Source organism: Phocoena sinus, chromosome 10, assembly GCF_008692025.1.
Source record: "Phocoena sinus isolate mPhoSin1 chromosome 10, mPhoSin1.pri, whole genome shotgun sequence".
In the NCBI taxonomy this organism is placed as follows: Eukaryota; Metazoa; Chordata; class Mammalia; order Artiodactyla; family Phocoenidae; genus Phocoena; species Phocoena sinus.
The window spans coordinates 85,570,717-85,587,004 of NC_045772.1; positions in this window are offsets into that span (position 1 = coordinate 85,570,717).

Consider the following 16,288-nt stretch of genomic DNA (forward strand, 5'->3'; position numbering starts at 1 on the left):
AGAGGTGACCTCATTCGAATGTCCTCCAAGCACCTTAAATTCAACATTTTAAAAACAATCCTCCCAGAGCACCCCTGTATTTTTGGTAACCATGTGAGGAGAAGCTCAAACTGCTTCTACCTCTGCATTTTCTTTTTCTTTCTTTTTTTTTTTTTAATTGAGGTGTAACTGACATATAACATGTTAGTTTCAGGTGTACAATGTAATGATTCAATATTTGTATGTATTGGGAAATGATCACCACAATAGGTTTAGTTAACCTTTCAACATATCTGTCTGCCTTTTCTATCAAATATCACCATCCGTCTGGTGGAAAAACTTGGAAGTCAACCTTGTCTATTCCCTTCTAAGTGTAGTAGACACCTGTTAGTTTTCTTGTTTTTGGACTTCTGAAAACCTTTTCCTTTCAGCAATTGTCACCTCTCTTACCTGGTTTGCGTTTCACGCAAATCCTCAGCAGAGTAGCAGTGGGTGTGTGACCCAAGCTGATCAATCTGAGTACCTCAGCTTCCTGAACACAGTTGTGGTCTAGGAACAGGCATATGACCAAGCAGAGCCTCTTGGCGTCCTTTCCAGAGACTCTGGGAAAGAAAGGATCTTTTTCTTGCTGAATATTTGGGTGCTAAGGACCCTGTAAACCTGAATCCTGAGGGCAGGATGAGGGAAGGGGGGTGGAGGGAGTTTCTGTTCTGAAATTGGCTGGGAGGCTGATGTTCACACAGAAGAAAACAGGGCCAAGACATGCAGGGAAAAGAGAGAAAGAGCCCCGATGGCATCACTGAAACCTCTTAATCCAGCCAAGAGGTTCAAAGGTGCGTGCGTACACACACACGCACACACGTGCATACATAAATCTCTGTTTTGGGGTGGTTTTTTAGGAAGGAATCTCCTACCTAGCATGCATTTTGTTTTCTACCAGTTTTGCAAGCCTGTATCTGGAAGTAGAGAGTCTCCTTGTCTGTCCTGGGTAAAGGCTAGTACATCCAGAACGAATGAAAGGTAGTAGTACTGCCTCTTCTTCTCAAGACGTGACAGAAAGCCTTTGTGCTTCTCAGATCTTGGCTCTTTCTGAAGGAGAGTAAGCCTTTCGTGTTTTGGGTCCTGGACAGACACTGGAAAATTCACGTCTCATCTGTTTGCCTGTGAAGTAGCTCAGCCCTTACTGGGACTGGTTCTGGGAGAAGGTACTGGATGTGGGGTAGTGTGGCTGTAAACAGACATCAGTGCAGTGCCTGAGGAAGGTGGGCAGGCCCCAAGAACCATCCCAGCACTCCAGGCCAAGTGACCACTTTGCCCCCAACGTACTGGCTCATTGACTGGGACCTTCACAGTTATTTTGCTTGAGTGAGAGCAACACTGATTTTTTGGTAACCATGTAAGGAGGACATCTACTGCTTTTTACACACCAAAACTTCTTTTCTCCTTTCCACACCAGTAACAATCTTAGTTCCCACTAATAAGATAGTTACCATTCTCCACAGTAATTCCCTAGGGGCCCACAAACCCTAGTGGGCCACTGACATCTGAATAGTTTAACTTCTCTGGCACTGGTGTCCTCCGAGCTGGGGACACAGCAAGTGGCACCACTGTTGCTTATCAAAGGAGATTATAGCAATTTGCGTAAAAGCTGTGACTATGGACTCCTCCAGGAGAGGGACTGTTCCTTCTTTGTAATCACATCCAGAACAATATGTGGGTCACAGTATCTGCTTAGTAAACGGCAGTGAACTGCATCTGATGTTACTTTTCCAGTCTCTGCCCACACATACTTTTTTCTTTTTTTTTTTCACTCTCCAACATTACCGTGAACTCATTTATTTAAAAGAAACTGTACGTCCATATCCTGGCTGAATTGGGCATTCATATTATGTGTTAAATGCCCAGGAATAGCAAAAAATTAAACCAACTCCATACAAAACGACTATAAGAACCCAAAAACAAAACAAACAAACCAAGAATCATACTTTTAGCTGTTGAAAACTCTCTCCCCCAAACGAACCATAAAGTGGTATACTGCCACGCATACTTTTTTATATGGTTGCAGTCTTACAATAATAAAGCATCTTGTATTCTTTGTATTTTTACAGTACAGTTTTGATTAGACTTGACAACTGGCTGTCCCAGTCCTGAGAAAGAAAGAGAGAGAGGCAGGGGAAAGGTTAGAAAAAGTGGAAGGTGATTCATCTAACTCAATATATGACACATGGAAGTTTGATAATTTTTTTTTCAATGAAATCAGAATATACTCATTTAATATATTTTTCTTCTGTGTCGTCAATGGGCATAAAGTTTCCGGTAAACAAGATGGATAAACTCTAGAGATTTGCTGTACAACATTGTACCTATTGTCAACAATAATGTATCGCACACTTAAAATTTAAGATGGCAGATCTCATGTTACATGTTCATATCACAGTAAGTAAAATTTTGAAAAAAAGAGAGAGACAATAACTGTGCCAGGAAGAGGAAATGTTAGCTTGTCTTTGGGTTACTCTGAAGGAGTTAAAAATAAACTGCTCTCAAAACAAATATTCGGACTCATCCTTTCTTTAAAGATGTGTGTGAAGTATTGCTGCCAAAGAATAATTCATTTGTATTCATAGTGAGAGAATAAATCTTTGTATGACCTCTTATTTTATGATCCTGTATATGAACACACTCAATACACAGAGGAGTCCTTTCATTCATTGATTTGCTCGCATTTATTGCATTCCACAAGCCAGGCCTTGTGTGACACTTCAGGAAAGCCAAAGCAAGATGGCCTAGACCCAGAGCTTAGCATTCTGATGGGGAGACAGGCAAACATCAGTAGAGTGTCGTTTGTGCTTTGATAGAAATGTGTGTTCTGGGGAGGGCAAGAATGGGGCAGAAGTATTTAGGTTAGAGTGAGATGTTTGTTGGCTGAGATGACTCTTGCAATACTGTTCAAGTACAACAATCTTCTCTGCTGAAGGAACAACCTTGGGGAAGGAACAGAAGAATGAAATAGCTTTCCAAAGAGAAACTGGGAAACTTGAAGTCGGTCACTATAATTGGAGCATATGATACTTGTGGGTTCATGGCAAAAGATGAGAATAGAGGGGAACATGTGGGCCAGATTACAGCACATAAAGGTATTAGGAGCCAAGCCTTGTCAAGGAAGTTACAAAGAGCAGGGATAGGACACAACTCACTTCATTCTTTCAACAAATCATTATCGCATGACTACTGTGTGTTAGGTGCTTTGCTGGCCCCTGGAAATACATCGAAGGTGCTAGAAAGTGCTCAATTTCTGGATGTATCTTAGAAGTATAGCTAATAGGATTTGCTGACAAGCCAGATGAGGGGTGTGAGAGAAAGAGGGAGATAAGAGTGGTGGCAGGATCTTTGGCCTGACCATTATAATTTTGTAATGTTGGTGACTCTCACCAACAAGAGGGTAGGATTGAAGCCATACCAACATCTGAATCTAAGGATCAGTCAGTCTCTGGTGATGCACGAATCCCAGCTCTGGAGAAAACCCCCTTTCCTTGAGTATTTCTGGGAGTTCTCAAGGGTGTCTTACATGTGCCCATGAAAATGAAAGTCCTGGATACAGTTGCTAGAGCACCACAGACCTATTTCTCTCTCTGGAGCTAAGCTAAGATTTTCTTATTGGTTTTTTAACACATAGATTTTTCCTGAGTTGTAAGTACTACATATATGTGTATATATATATATGTATATACATATATATTTTTTACTGATTTGTAAGTACTATATATATATGTATATACATATTTACTGAGTTGTAAGTGCTATATATATATGTATATACATATTTACTGAGTTTTAAGTACTATATATATGTATATACATATGTATATGTGTATGTATATATATACATATATACACACACACACAATTCTATATTCTTTTTCTGTTGTTTGTATCATTATAAAGTCTTTAAACTTACTGCTAAAAGTTGTTTAAAATTACTTTCAATGGATAGACCATACTTTATTCAGCAATTCCTTATTACTGAACATTTTTACGTAAGGTAATAATCCCTAATAAGTTTGTGTATAAATTTGTAATGATGAAGGCGATGGTTCCTGAAACAGATTTCTGTAAATGAAATTACCCGAATAAATTTAGTGATTATCTTCCTTTGAATCCAAATTAAGATTCAGTGCTATCTGGCTATGTTGGCAATGGTTACTAGTCACGTATAAGTTATCTCTTGCCACATAATAAATTACCCTAAAACTTAGCAGCTTAAACCAACAGATATTTCCATCTCACAGTTTCTGAGGGGCAGAGAGGCATTTAGAGGAGCGATTCTGGCTCAGGGTTTCTCATGTGGTTTCAGTCAAGCTCTCAAGTGGGGGCCATGATCACCTCAGGGCCTGACCGAGCTAGAGAATCCACTTCTAAGGTGGCTCATCCACCTGGCTGTTGGCAGGTCTCAGTTCCTTGCTGGCTGTTTGTGTGTCCAGAAGCTTCCCCCAGCTCCTTGCCACGTGGGCCTTTCCACGAGGCAGCTCACAGTATAGCAAGCTGCATCCCCCAAGCAAGTGACTCAAGAGAGAATGGAAGAGCAACCAAGATGGAAGCCACAGTACATTTTAAAGACCCAGTCTCCCCCCAAAACTTTTTAATTTAAAATTTTTAAAAATGAAAAATAAGTTAGAAAAACCCCAAATCCCCAAAACACACAAAATATAAAGACCCAGTCTCCAAAGTCACACACTGTCACTTTTGTTTCATTCTATTTGTTTCAAGTGAGTCACTAAGTCCAGCACACTCTCAAGGGAAGAGAAATGGCTTTACTTTTGAAGGGGAGAGTGTCAAAGAATTTATGGACATATTTTTAAAATCACCATAACCTAGGAGTTGGGCCTCCTCTTTCCTTCCTTCCCTTCCTTTCTATTTTTATCAGCTTTAGAAGGAAGGAGGAGGTCTATCCTGACCCCAGATTCCTGGGAAGTATCCCCAGGAGACTAGATTAATAATCCCAAATGGGCATTAGATAGGTAGAATTTTTTTTTTTTTTTTTTTTTTTGCAGCCCATGACAGAGCCCACATGGCTGCCAAATCATAGGTATTCCCAGAAGGTGTGATGACAGCACCTGTGCGGGAGAAATTTCAAATGTGGCCATACCCTATTACTGGGGCGTAACCCAAGATGCACATCCCTCAAGCAGAAATAATAAATGGAGTGAAAGATTCCTGATTAAGAGGACTTCCACTGCCACAAAGTTGCTAATGGTTTGGTGTTTGTGACCTTATATTTATTAAGATTTGAATTGGCATTTAATATACCTGGGATGAACAGATGAATTTTTCAATCTATATCAAGATAAATGAGTTTTTTAAGACATGGATATATTAATAATAGGGAAATTATTCCAAAAAGCAGATTGGAAAGCATCTGTAGAAAATAAACTTGAAAACTTGCATGGAACAAGTGAAGGAAGGGTTAACCTGCAGAGATATTGTACTGTGGAAGCTCAGATTATTTGGAAGACTTGAAGGACTCCCTGGATCCTTATTTAGAAGGAAAAGGAAAGGGACGTGCCTTAGAACCACTGAGCTCAGAGCCAGTCCGGCCTCCAGCTATTTCAGACTTTGAACTGCATGGGAGGTTTTGATAAGAGCCAGGCCTGAAGGTGGGGGAGCTGCTCGTGGTATTAAAAACATCTGATAAGGACTGTCTGCAATGAGAGAACTTCTGGACGAAATATCAGTTCTTTACTGACAAACACAACCATTGTTCTGTGACAGGTTTGGGAGACTGAAAGGTGGAGGGAAACAGGTAAATTGTAAGTGCCAGGGGAGCCATCCTCTGTTACTGAGGATGCCAAGGAAGAGTCAGGAAGACACCAAGACTTTGTGTTCCATAAAACTGTGGAAGCAACCCCTCAAAGACAAGATTTAAGGTCAACAAAATCAGAGAAGATTCTGCCTAGCCCTCAAAGGAGAATGTTTCTGGAACAATGCTCTGCAATGTGGTGAATGAAAAATGCCCAGCAGTATGTTGATGTTAATGGGGAATGATCACTTTCTAGAAGGATGTATTCATAATTGTAGCTAACCTTTCCTGAGAACTTGGTGCCATGCAGACGCTGAGTCTTCACATGTATTATCTCATTTCATTTTCATGACAACCCTAACCCTTAACACCATCCCCAATGGTAGATAAGAAGACGGAGCTGCACCTGGCCCTTTAAAGAACTTTAACTCCTGTTCAAAATCCCACAGCTGTCAAGTGATCAAGGTGAGATTCAAATGCAAAGTCTCGAACTCTAGAATCTGGGTTCTGAACCCTTAGGCTATGAGAACCCGTCTTGAATGATTTAGTAGTTATATTTTGATTCGATGAGGAGAGGAAAGAACAGAGAGAACACCCAGATTCAGAATAAATAGGATCTGGTAACGTATGTTTCTGTAGTGTGCTCAGTCCTCTGGTAAAAATGGAGTTCTTGGCCAAGATGGTGGAAGAGCTATGGAAACGGTGAGACCTTAGGAGCGAGCAGTGCTGATAACATCAGGTGCCCTCATAAACTACTTCCCCAAAAGGGGGCAAATAGAGAATTCCACTGTTCACTTGTATAGAGGCCTTAAGGCTGTTAAAGGGTAGGAAGGAGGTATCCCAAAAAAGAGCCACCTAGCAAGTAGAGACACAAGGGTGTCACCTTGATCAGAGGATAAGAAGGGTGGATCATCTGATCAGATCTTTGTCCCCAGATATTGTCTTGAGCGGAAGACAGTTCCTAGACCCAGGTCACACAGTGCCAAATAAACAGGGCCCAGCGTGAAGCTCCAGCCCCATTCTTGAAGGAGTCTGTGATGGGGAAAAGGAGGCTGTGGATAGAGGTGAGTAATCTACAGAGGATGTCACAAAGTTGCCCCGTGTCCTGATCACATGCACTGCTCCTTTTAAGCATTTGGGAGTCTGTGACCCGGGCAGGAAGCCAGAAGTACCAGAGTACCCCAGTTAACATGCTGCCCATTTATCCAACTGCCACAATGTTATGCAAAGAAGATCTTTGCATGGGGTTGAAAGAGGACAAAGTTTGTCTCCTACGCATGCCTTGTCCTCAACTGTCTATGTGTTCAGATTTTCCTTTTATCACATTTTAGTTGATTTACCTTGAAAAATAACTTAGCCTCTATGAGTCTGAATTTTTTCACCTGTCTCATAATGACCACATATTCAGACTTAGCACAGTGAATAGCATATCATATAAGCGTCCAATAAATGGAGTTATTGAAATATTTATGTATTAGAGGAAGAAATGTTAGTTTATGAGTGGGCACAATGTTTCATATTTTATCAGAAGATAACTGAGCCTTTTATTTTTTAATGCCTTGAGAGGCTCTTTGGGTAGAAAAGGTAAAATTTGGGGTGGAAGAGTGGAGAGCATGGCCTGGATGTGATGGATTTAGAGCATTCTAAAGATGTTGTCTGTGCTATGCTGTGCTGTAAACACATTTTGTGTCTTCCTGTCTTCAGCTGGAGTTGGCTTCCCACACAGCCTCTGTCAGGCTCAGGGTAAAGGTTAGGGGAGTGCAGTCCTTAAAACAGGAGAGAATGCCCAAGAGATGAGATGTAGAGTGGGATTGAGAATGCAGCAAAAGCAAGAAATCAGAAGAAGGGATGAGCAGCTATAAATGAAATTATTTACAAAACAGAAATAGACTCACAGACATAGAAAACAAACTTATGGTTACCAAAGGGGAAAGGGCTGGGGGAGGGATAAATTAGGAGGTTGGGATTAACATATACACACTACTATATATAAAATAGAAAACCAGCAAGGGCCTACTGTATAGCACAGGGGACTATACTCAGTATTTTGTAATAACCTATAAGAGAAGAGAATCTGGAAAGGAATATATATATAATCTGAATCACTGTGCTGTACACCTGAAACTAACATAACATTGCAAATCAACTATACTTCAAAAAAAAAAAATGAAGTAGAGATGAGAAGGAAAAATGGAAGACTCCCAGGAGCCTGCAGAGAAACACAGAGGGATAATTGACATCCAGCTATATCAGCTATATGTAGTATGGGAGTATGAGCAAATTTTATTGAACTGTTGAAGTACAAGGAATTTGAGACTTGTAAACAAGCGGTACTTCACTTGATCTCAGCCAAAAGGCCAAGAAGCAACAAGTGATAGTTGTGTTACAATTATTACTAGCGTGATTCCAAACTTAATCATCTAGGTGAATGGTTGGCAAAAATGGTGATGGGCCTTAAAGGGCTCAATTATCTTTTATGTGTTTTGAAGGAGGGTAAAGGTGGCTGCTCTGCAAAGATGTGCAAATCCTACTCCCTGGATCCTGTGAACATGCTACATGCTAAAAGGGGACGTGCAGGTGCAATTAAGCTAAGGATTTTGAAATGAGATTATCTTAGATTATTCAGGTGGTGGCAATGCAACCAGGAGAGTCCTTACAAGAGGAAGACAGGCATGTCAGAGTCAGAGTGAGAAGATGTAAGGATAGAAGCCGAGGTCAGGGAGGAGAAAAGATGCTTCATCGCCGCCTTTGAAGACCAAGGGTCCGTGAGCCAAGGAAAGCAGACAGCCTCTTGAACCTGGAAAAGACAAGACAAGGGTTCTCCCCTAGAGCCTCTGGAAGGACTGAAGACCTCCAGATGCCTTGACTTTATCCCAGTGAAACTGATTTTGGACTTCTGACCTCTAGAACTGTAAGATAACAATTTCAATTGTTTTCAGGCGCTAAATTTGAAGTAATTTATTGCAGTACCCAAAGGAAACTAATACAGAGGAGGAGATTTGACTATTTGGGCAAGAGTGGAAAAGTAGAGGACAGCGTAGTGGTCTGTCCTCTGCCAGGCCCTCTGGGTTGGCATCTGGGTCCTACAAAAGGAAGAGTTATAGGTAGAAAATGAAGGAGCTGTCCTCGTGGAGAGTTTGAGAGATGAGGGAGGAAGCAGCAATGCTTAGGACTCTGGGTGAGACAGTATGACAGAGAGCAGGGAAAGTGTGGCCTAGCACTGTTCTTAGGCGGAGAGGCTTCTAGTGGATTTGTTAGGGGCTATTCTGGGCAGAGAAGAGAGGAGCTTCAGAGTCCATGATGGGAGGCGGTGTAGGGGCTGGGTGAGACAGTGCCAGGAGAACCAGCAGTGTCACTGATGGGTTAGGACTTGTTTGGAGAAATATTAGATATCCCTGAAGACTCCTCAAAAGACCTGAGGGAACACTGATGGAAGGATGAGCTGTTACGTCAGCAGGGAAAGCCAGACAGTTTGAATTACTATCATTTCTGTTACTTCAGCTATACGGCCTGGAGAAACTTGGACAACAGCAGTTTTAGGAATCCTAATACATATAGTCCAGTTGCTTTCCAGGATTTATCTATACTGCTCCCAGGGATGAAAGCAAGGCTTGTGCTTCAAGTGGTGAAATGCTTTCAGAGACCACAAAATTACAGGTCGCTCACCACTAGGTGGCCCCATTTCCATGGACTGGAGAATTTGTTTAGTGACCTCTGACACCAAGGGCTTGAAACATTAAAATGATTTGCCTGTTCAGTAACTTGGGTACTTTTTTTTTTTTTTTTTGGTTTACAGAGTTGTATTAATACAGAAGCTTCTTTCTTCACTCTCCTTTTTTACTTACAAATGTTCTGTCATCTGCACCAACGAACACGGCCTTCTTACCTATGAAGTCAAATACCTCTGTGTTACCCAGTAGACTTGAGATGTGGACAAGAAAAGGGAAATGGCACTGAAATTCATTTTTTTTTTTTGAAGATTTAGTTTCTTTTTCCTTTTGATGGGAGGACAGACTATACAAGGACTTAACTTAGTTATTCACTTTATATGTTGTGGGTGGCACCATATTCATGAGCCATCCATCTCTGCACCCAACAAACATCTGCTGAGGGCGTATTCCGAGCATCGCGGTGGGTTATATAACTTTAAAAAACCCACAGGGCTCCAACTGTAGAAAACCTTAACATTCTATGGAGGAGAACAGAGAGGTAAATTATTAAATATCACATATGGGGAATAAAGTATATAATATAAAGTATCTTCATGCATTCAGTCATCATGTTATGCATTTATTTTCACATATAATACCTTGCCACTTCCTTTCACCAGTATTTATAATATTATTATACTAGGAAAATGTGTTTGAGTTCTAACAGCTGAAGAAAAATGAAATCTTGAAACACAGCCATTTTAAACTCAGCATTCATATCTTCAAACATAAAGAGGGATGACAAGTATCTGTAAGATTGATCTGAAATACATTGGAAAGTCCAGGAAATGGGGAAAATGGAGAATTTTACAGTGTTCTCTTAAAGCCCAACAAAAAATATTTGGAAATAAAGTTTCTGTAGCAAGATACTATTTTGAAAATACTGGAAATATTTGAAAATTACTGACATGTTTTAGTTGATTGTCCTTACCACGTTTGGGCAGAGGATGTTTTGTTTCCTAAATTCAGGTGTTGATATTTGAGATGTCTTCAATTCATTATTTTCTATTATGGTTGGTCTATGAGATGCCCCTCTCTCATTTTTTCCCCATTCACTCTCTCCCTCCTTCTCACAGACAATTATTCTAATATGTTTCATACATGTCCGTGGCTATGTATGCAAGTGTAAATGTAGCTTTCCTTTGCATATGTATTTTATTTTCACACCTTTATTGGAGTATAATTGCTTTACAATGTTGTGTTAGTTTCTGCTATACAACAAAGTGAATTAGCTATATGTATACATATATCTCCATATCCCCTCCCTCTTGAGACTCCCCCCACACTCCCTATAACATCCCTCTAGGTCGTCACAAAGCACAGAGCTAATCTCCCTGTGCTATGCAGCAGCTTCCCACTAGCTATCCATTTCACATTTGGTAGTGTATATATGTCAATGCTACTCTCTCACTTCATCCCAGCTTCCCCTTCCTCCTCCAAGCCCTCAAGTCCGTTCTCTACATCTGTGTCTTTCTTCCTGCCCTGCCACTAGGTTCATCAGTACCACTTTTTAAAATTCCATATATATGCATTAGCATATGGTGTTTGCTTTTCTCTTTCTGACATTTTTCACTCTGTATGACAGATTCTAGGTCCATCCACCTCACTAAAAATAACTCAATTTCGGCACTTTTTATGGCTGAGTAATATTCCATTGTATATGTGTGCCACATCTTCTTTATCCATTCATCTATTGATGGACATTTAGGTTTCTTCCATGTCCTGGCTATCGTAAATAGGGCTGCAGTGAATATTGTGGTACATGACTCTCTTTGAATTATGGTTTTCGCAGGGTATATGACCAGTAGTGGGATTGCTGGGTCATATGGTAGTTCTATTTTTAGTTCTTTAAGGAAGCTCCGTACTGTTCTCCATGGTGGCTGTATCAATTTACATTCCCACCAACAGTGCAAGAGGGTTCCCTTTTTACCACACCCTCTCCAGCATTTATTGTTTGTAGATTTTTTAATGATGGCCATTCTGAATGGTGTGAGGTGATACCTCATTGTGGTTTTGATTTGCATTTCTCTAATGATTAGTGATGTTGAGCATCTTTTCATGCATTTGTTGGCCATCTGTATGTCTTCTTTGGAGAAATGTCTATTTAGCTCTTTGCCCATTTTTGGATTGGGTTGTTTTTTTGATATTGAGCTGCATGAGCTACTCGTATATTTTGGAGATTAATCCTTTGTCAGTTGCTTCATTAGCAAGTATTTTCTCCCATTCTGAGGGTTGTCTTTTTGATGTTTTCCTTTGCTGTGCAGAAGCTTTTAAGTTTCATTAGGTCCCATTTGTTTATTATTGTTTTTATTTCCCTTACTCTAGGAGGTGGGTCAAAAAGGATCTTGCTGTGATTTATGTCATAGAGTGTTCTGCCTGTGTTTTCCTCTAAGAGTTTTATAATGTCTGGCCTTACATTTAGGTCTTTAATCCATTTTGAGTTTATTTTTGTGTATGGTATTAGAGAGTGTTATAATCTCATTCTTTGTTTGTTTGTTTGTTTGTTTTTGCGGTATACAGGCCTCTCACTGTTGTGGCCTCTCCTGTTGTGGCCTCTCCTGTTGCAGGGCACAGGCTCTGGACGTGCAGGCTCAGCAGCCATGGCTCACAGGCCCAGCCGGTCTGCAACATGTGGGATTTTCCTGGACTGGGGCATGAACCCGTGTCCCCTGCATCGGCAGGCGGACTCTCAACCACTATGCCACCAAGGAAGCCCATAATTTCATTCTTTTACATGTAGATGTCCAGTTTTCCCAGCACCATTTATTGAGTGGCTGTCTTTTCTCCATTGTATTCTCTTGCTTCCTTTGTCAAAGATAAGGTGACCATATGTGCGTGGGTTTATCTCTGGGCTTTCTATCATGTTCTATTGATCTATATTTCTGTTTTTGTGCCAGTATCATACTGTCTTGGTTACTGTAGCTTTTTAGTATAGTCTGAAGTCAGGGAATCTGATTCCTCCAGCTCTGTATTTCTTTCTCAAGATTGATTTGGCTATTCGGGGTCTTTTGTGTTTCCATACAAATTGTGAAATTTTTTGCTCTAGTTCTGTGAAAAATGCCATTGGTAATTTGATAGGGATGCATTGAACCTGTAGATTGCTTTGGGTAGTATACTCATTTTCACAATATTGATTCTTCCAAGCCAGGAGCATGGTATATCTCTCCATCTGTTTATGTTACCTTTAATTTCTTTCATCAGTGTTTTATAGTTTTCTGAATACAAGTCTTTTGTCTCCTCAGGTAGGTTTATTCCTAGGTATTGTATTCTTTTTGTTGCAGTGGTGAATGGGATTGTTTCCTTAATTTCTCTTTCTGATCTTTTATTGTCAATGTATAGGAATGCAAGAGATTTCTGTGCATTAATTTTTTAACCTGCAACCTTGCCAAATTCATTGATTAGTTCTAGTAGTTTTCTGGTGGCATCTTTAGGATTTTCTGTGTATAGTATCATGTCTTCTGCAAACAGTGACAGTTTTACTTCTTCTTTTCCAATTTGTATTCCTTTTATTTCTTTTTTTCTCTGATTGCCATGGCTAGGACTTCCAATACTATGTTGAATAATAGTGGCAAAATCGGACATCCTTGTCTTGTTCCTAATCTTAGAGGAAATGCTTTCAATTTTTCACCATTAAGAATGATGTTTGCTGTGGATTTGTCATATATGACTTTTATTATGTTGAGGTATGTTCCCTCTATGCCCACTTTCTGGAGAGTTTTATCATAAATTGGTATTGAATTTTGTCAAAAGCTTTTTCTGCATCTATTGAGATGATCAGATGGTTTTTCTTCTTCAATTTGTTAATATGGTGTATCACATTGATTGTTTTGTGTATATTGTAGAATCCTTGCATCCCTGGGATAAATCCCACTTGATCATGGTGTATGATCCTTTCAATGTGTTGTTGGATTCTGTTTGCTAGTATTTTGTTGAGGACTTTTGCATCTATGTTCATCAGTGATATTGGTCTATAATTTTCTTTTTTGTGATATCTTTGTCTGGTTTTGGTATCAGGGTGATGGTGGCCTTGTAGAACGAGTTTGGGAGTGTTCCTTCCCCTGCAATTTTTTGGAAGAGTTTGAGAAGGATAGGTCTTAACTCTTCTCTAAATGTTTGACAGAATTCACCTGTGAAGCCATCTGGTCCTGAACTTTTGTTTGTTGGAAGATTTTTAATTACAGTTTTAATTTCATTACCTGTGATTGGTCTGTTTATATTTTCTGTTTCTTCCTGGTTCAGTCTCAGAAGGTTGTGCTTTTCTAATAATTTATCCATTTCTTCCAGGTTGTCCATTTTATTGGCATATAGTTGCTTGTAGTAGTATCTTATGATCTTTTGCATTTCTGTGGTCAGTTGTAATCTCTCCATTTTCAGTTCTAATTTTATTGAATTGAGTTCTCTCCCTTTTTTACTTGATGAGTCTGGTTAAATGTTTATCAATTTTGTTTGTCTTCTCAAAGAACCATCTTTTAGTTTTATTGATCTTTGCTATTGTTTTGTTTCTATTTCATTTATTTCTTCTCTGGTCTTTATGATTTTTTTCCTTCTACTAATTTTGGGTTTTCTCTGTTCTTCTAGTTGCTTTAGGTGTAAGGTTAGATTGTTTATTTGAGAGTTTTCTTGTTTCTTGAGGTGAGCTTGAATTGCTATTCACTTTCCTGTTAGAACTGCTTTTGCTGCATCCCATAGGTTTTGGAATGTTCTGTTTTCATTGTCATTTGTTTCTAGGTAGTTTTTGATTTCATCTTGGATTTCTTCACTGATCTCTTGGTTATTTAGCAGTGCACTGTTTAGCCTCCATGTATTTGTGTTTTTCATGGTCTTTTTCCTGTAATTGATTTCTAATCTCATAGCATTTTGGTTGGAAAAGATGCTTGAGATGATTTCAATTTTTTAAATTTTGCAAGGTTTGATTTGTGACCTAAGATGTGATCTATTCTGGAGAACGTTCTGTGTGCACTTGCAAAGAAGGTGTATTCTTCCGCTTTTGGGTGGAATGTCCTAAAAATATCAATTGAGTCTATCTGGTCTATTGTGTCATTTAAAGCTTGTGTTTCCTTATGTACTTTCTGTCTGGATGATCTGTCTATTCATGTAAGTGGGGTTTTAAAGTCTCCTACTATTAATGTGGTACTGTCGATTTCTCCTTTTATGGCTGTTAGCATTTGCCTTATGTATTGAGGTGCTCCTATGTTGGGTGCATAAATAATTATAATTGTTATGTTTTCTTCTTGCATTGATCCCTTGATCATTATATAGTGTCCTTCCTTATCTCTTGTAACAGTCTTTATTTTAAAGTCTACTTTATCTGATATGAGTATTGCTACTCCAGCTTTCTTTTGATTTCCATTTGCATGGAATATCTTTTTCCATCCCCTCACTTTCAGTCTGTATGTGTCCCTAGGTCTGAAGTGGGTTTCTTGTAGACAGCATATATAAGGGTCTTGTTTTTGTATCCATTCAGCCAGTCTGTGTCTTTTGGTTGGAGCATTTAATCCATTTACATTCAAGGAGATTATCAATATGTATGTTTCTATTACCATTTTATTAATTGATTTGGGTTTGTTCTTGTAGGTCTTTTTCTTCTTTTGTGCTTCCTGCTTAGAGAAGTTCCTTTAGCATTTGTTGTAAAGCTGGTTTGGCGGTGCTGAATTCTCTTAGCTTTTGCTTGTCTGTAAAGCTTTTGATTTCTCCATTGTATCTGAAGGAGATCCTTGCTGGGTAGAGTAATCTTAGTTGTAGGTTTTTCCCTTTCATCACTTTAAATATATCCTGCCACTCCCTTCTGGCTTGCAGAGTTTCTGCTGAAAGATCAGCTGTTAACCTTATGGGGATTCCCTTGTATGTTATTTGTTGCTTTTCCCTTGCTGCTTTTAATATTTTTTCTTTGTACTTAATTTTTGACAGTTTGATTAATATGTGTCTCATGGGCTTCCCTGGTGGTGCAGTGGTTGAGAGTTTGCCTGCCGATGCAAGGGACATTGGTTTGTGCCCCGGTCCGGGAAGATCCTGCATGCCGCGGAGCGGCTGGGCCCATGAGCCATGGCCGCTGAGCCTGCTCATCCGGAGCCTGTGCTCCACAACAGGAGAGGCCACAACAGTGAGAGGCCTGTGAACCACAAAAAAAAAAAAAAAAAAAAAAAAATGGGTCTCAGCCTGTTTCTCTTTGGGTTTATTCTGTATGGGACTATCTGCACTTCTGGCATTGACTGACTATTTCCTTTCCCATGTTAGGGAAGTTTTTGACTATAATCTCTTCAAATATTTTCTCACACTCTTTCTTTTGCTCTTCTTCTGAGACCCTTATAATCTGAATGTTGGTGTGTTTACTGTTGTCCTAGAGGTCTCTGAGACTGTCCTCAATTCTTTTCATTCTATTTTCTTTATTCTGCTCCCTGGCAGTTATTTCCAACTTTTTATCTTCCAGCTCCCTTATCTGTTCTTCTGCCTCAGTTATTCTGCTATTGATTCTTTCTAGAGTATTTTTAATTTCAGTTATTGTGTTGTTCATCACTGTTTGTTTGCTCTTTAGTTCTTCTAGATCCTTGTTAAATGTTTTTTGTCTTTTCTCCATTCTGTTTCCGAGATTTTGGATCATCTTTACTATCATTATTCTGAATTCTTTTTCAGGTAGGTTGCCTATTTCATCTTCATTTATTTGGTGCTGCAGGTTTTACCTTGCTCCTTTGTCTGCAACATATTTTTTGTTGTTTCTTTTTTTTTTTTTTTTTGATGGGTGGGGCTGTATTCCTGTCTTACTGGTTGTTTGGCCTGAGGGAACCAGCACTGGAGTTTTCAGGCAGTT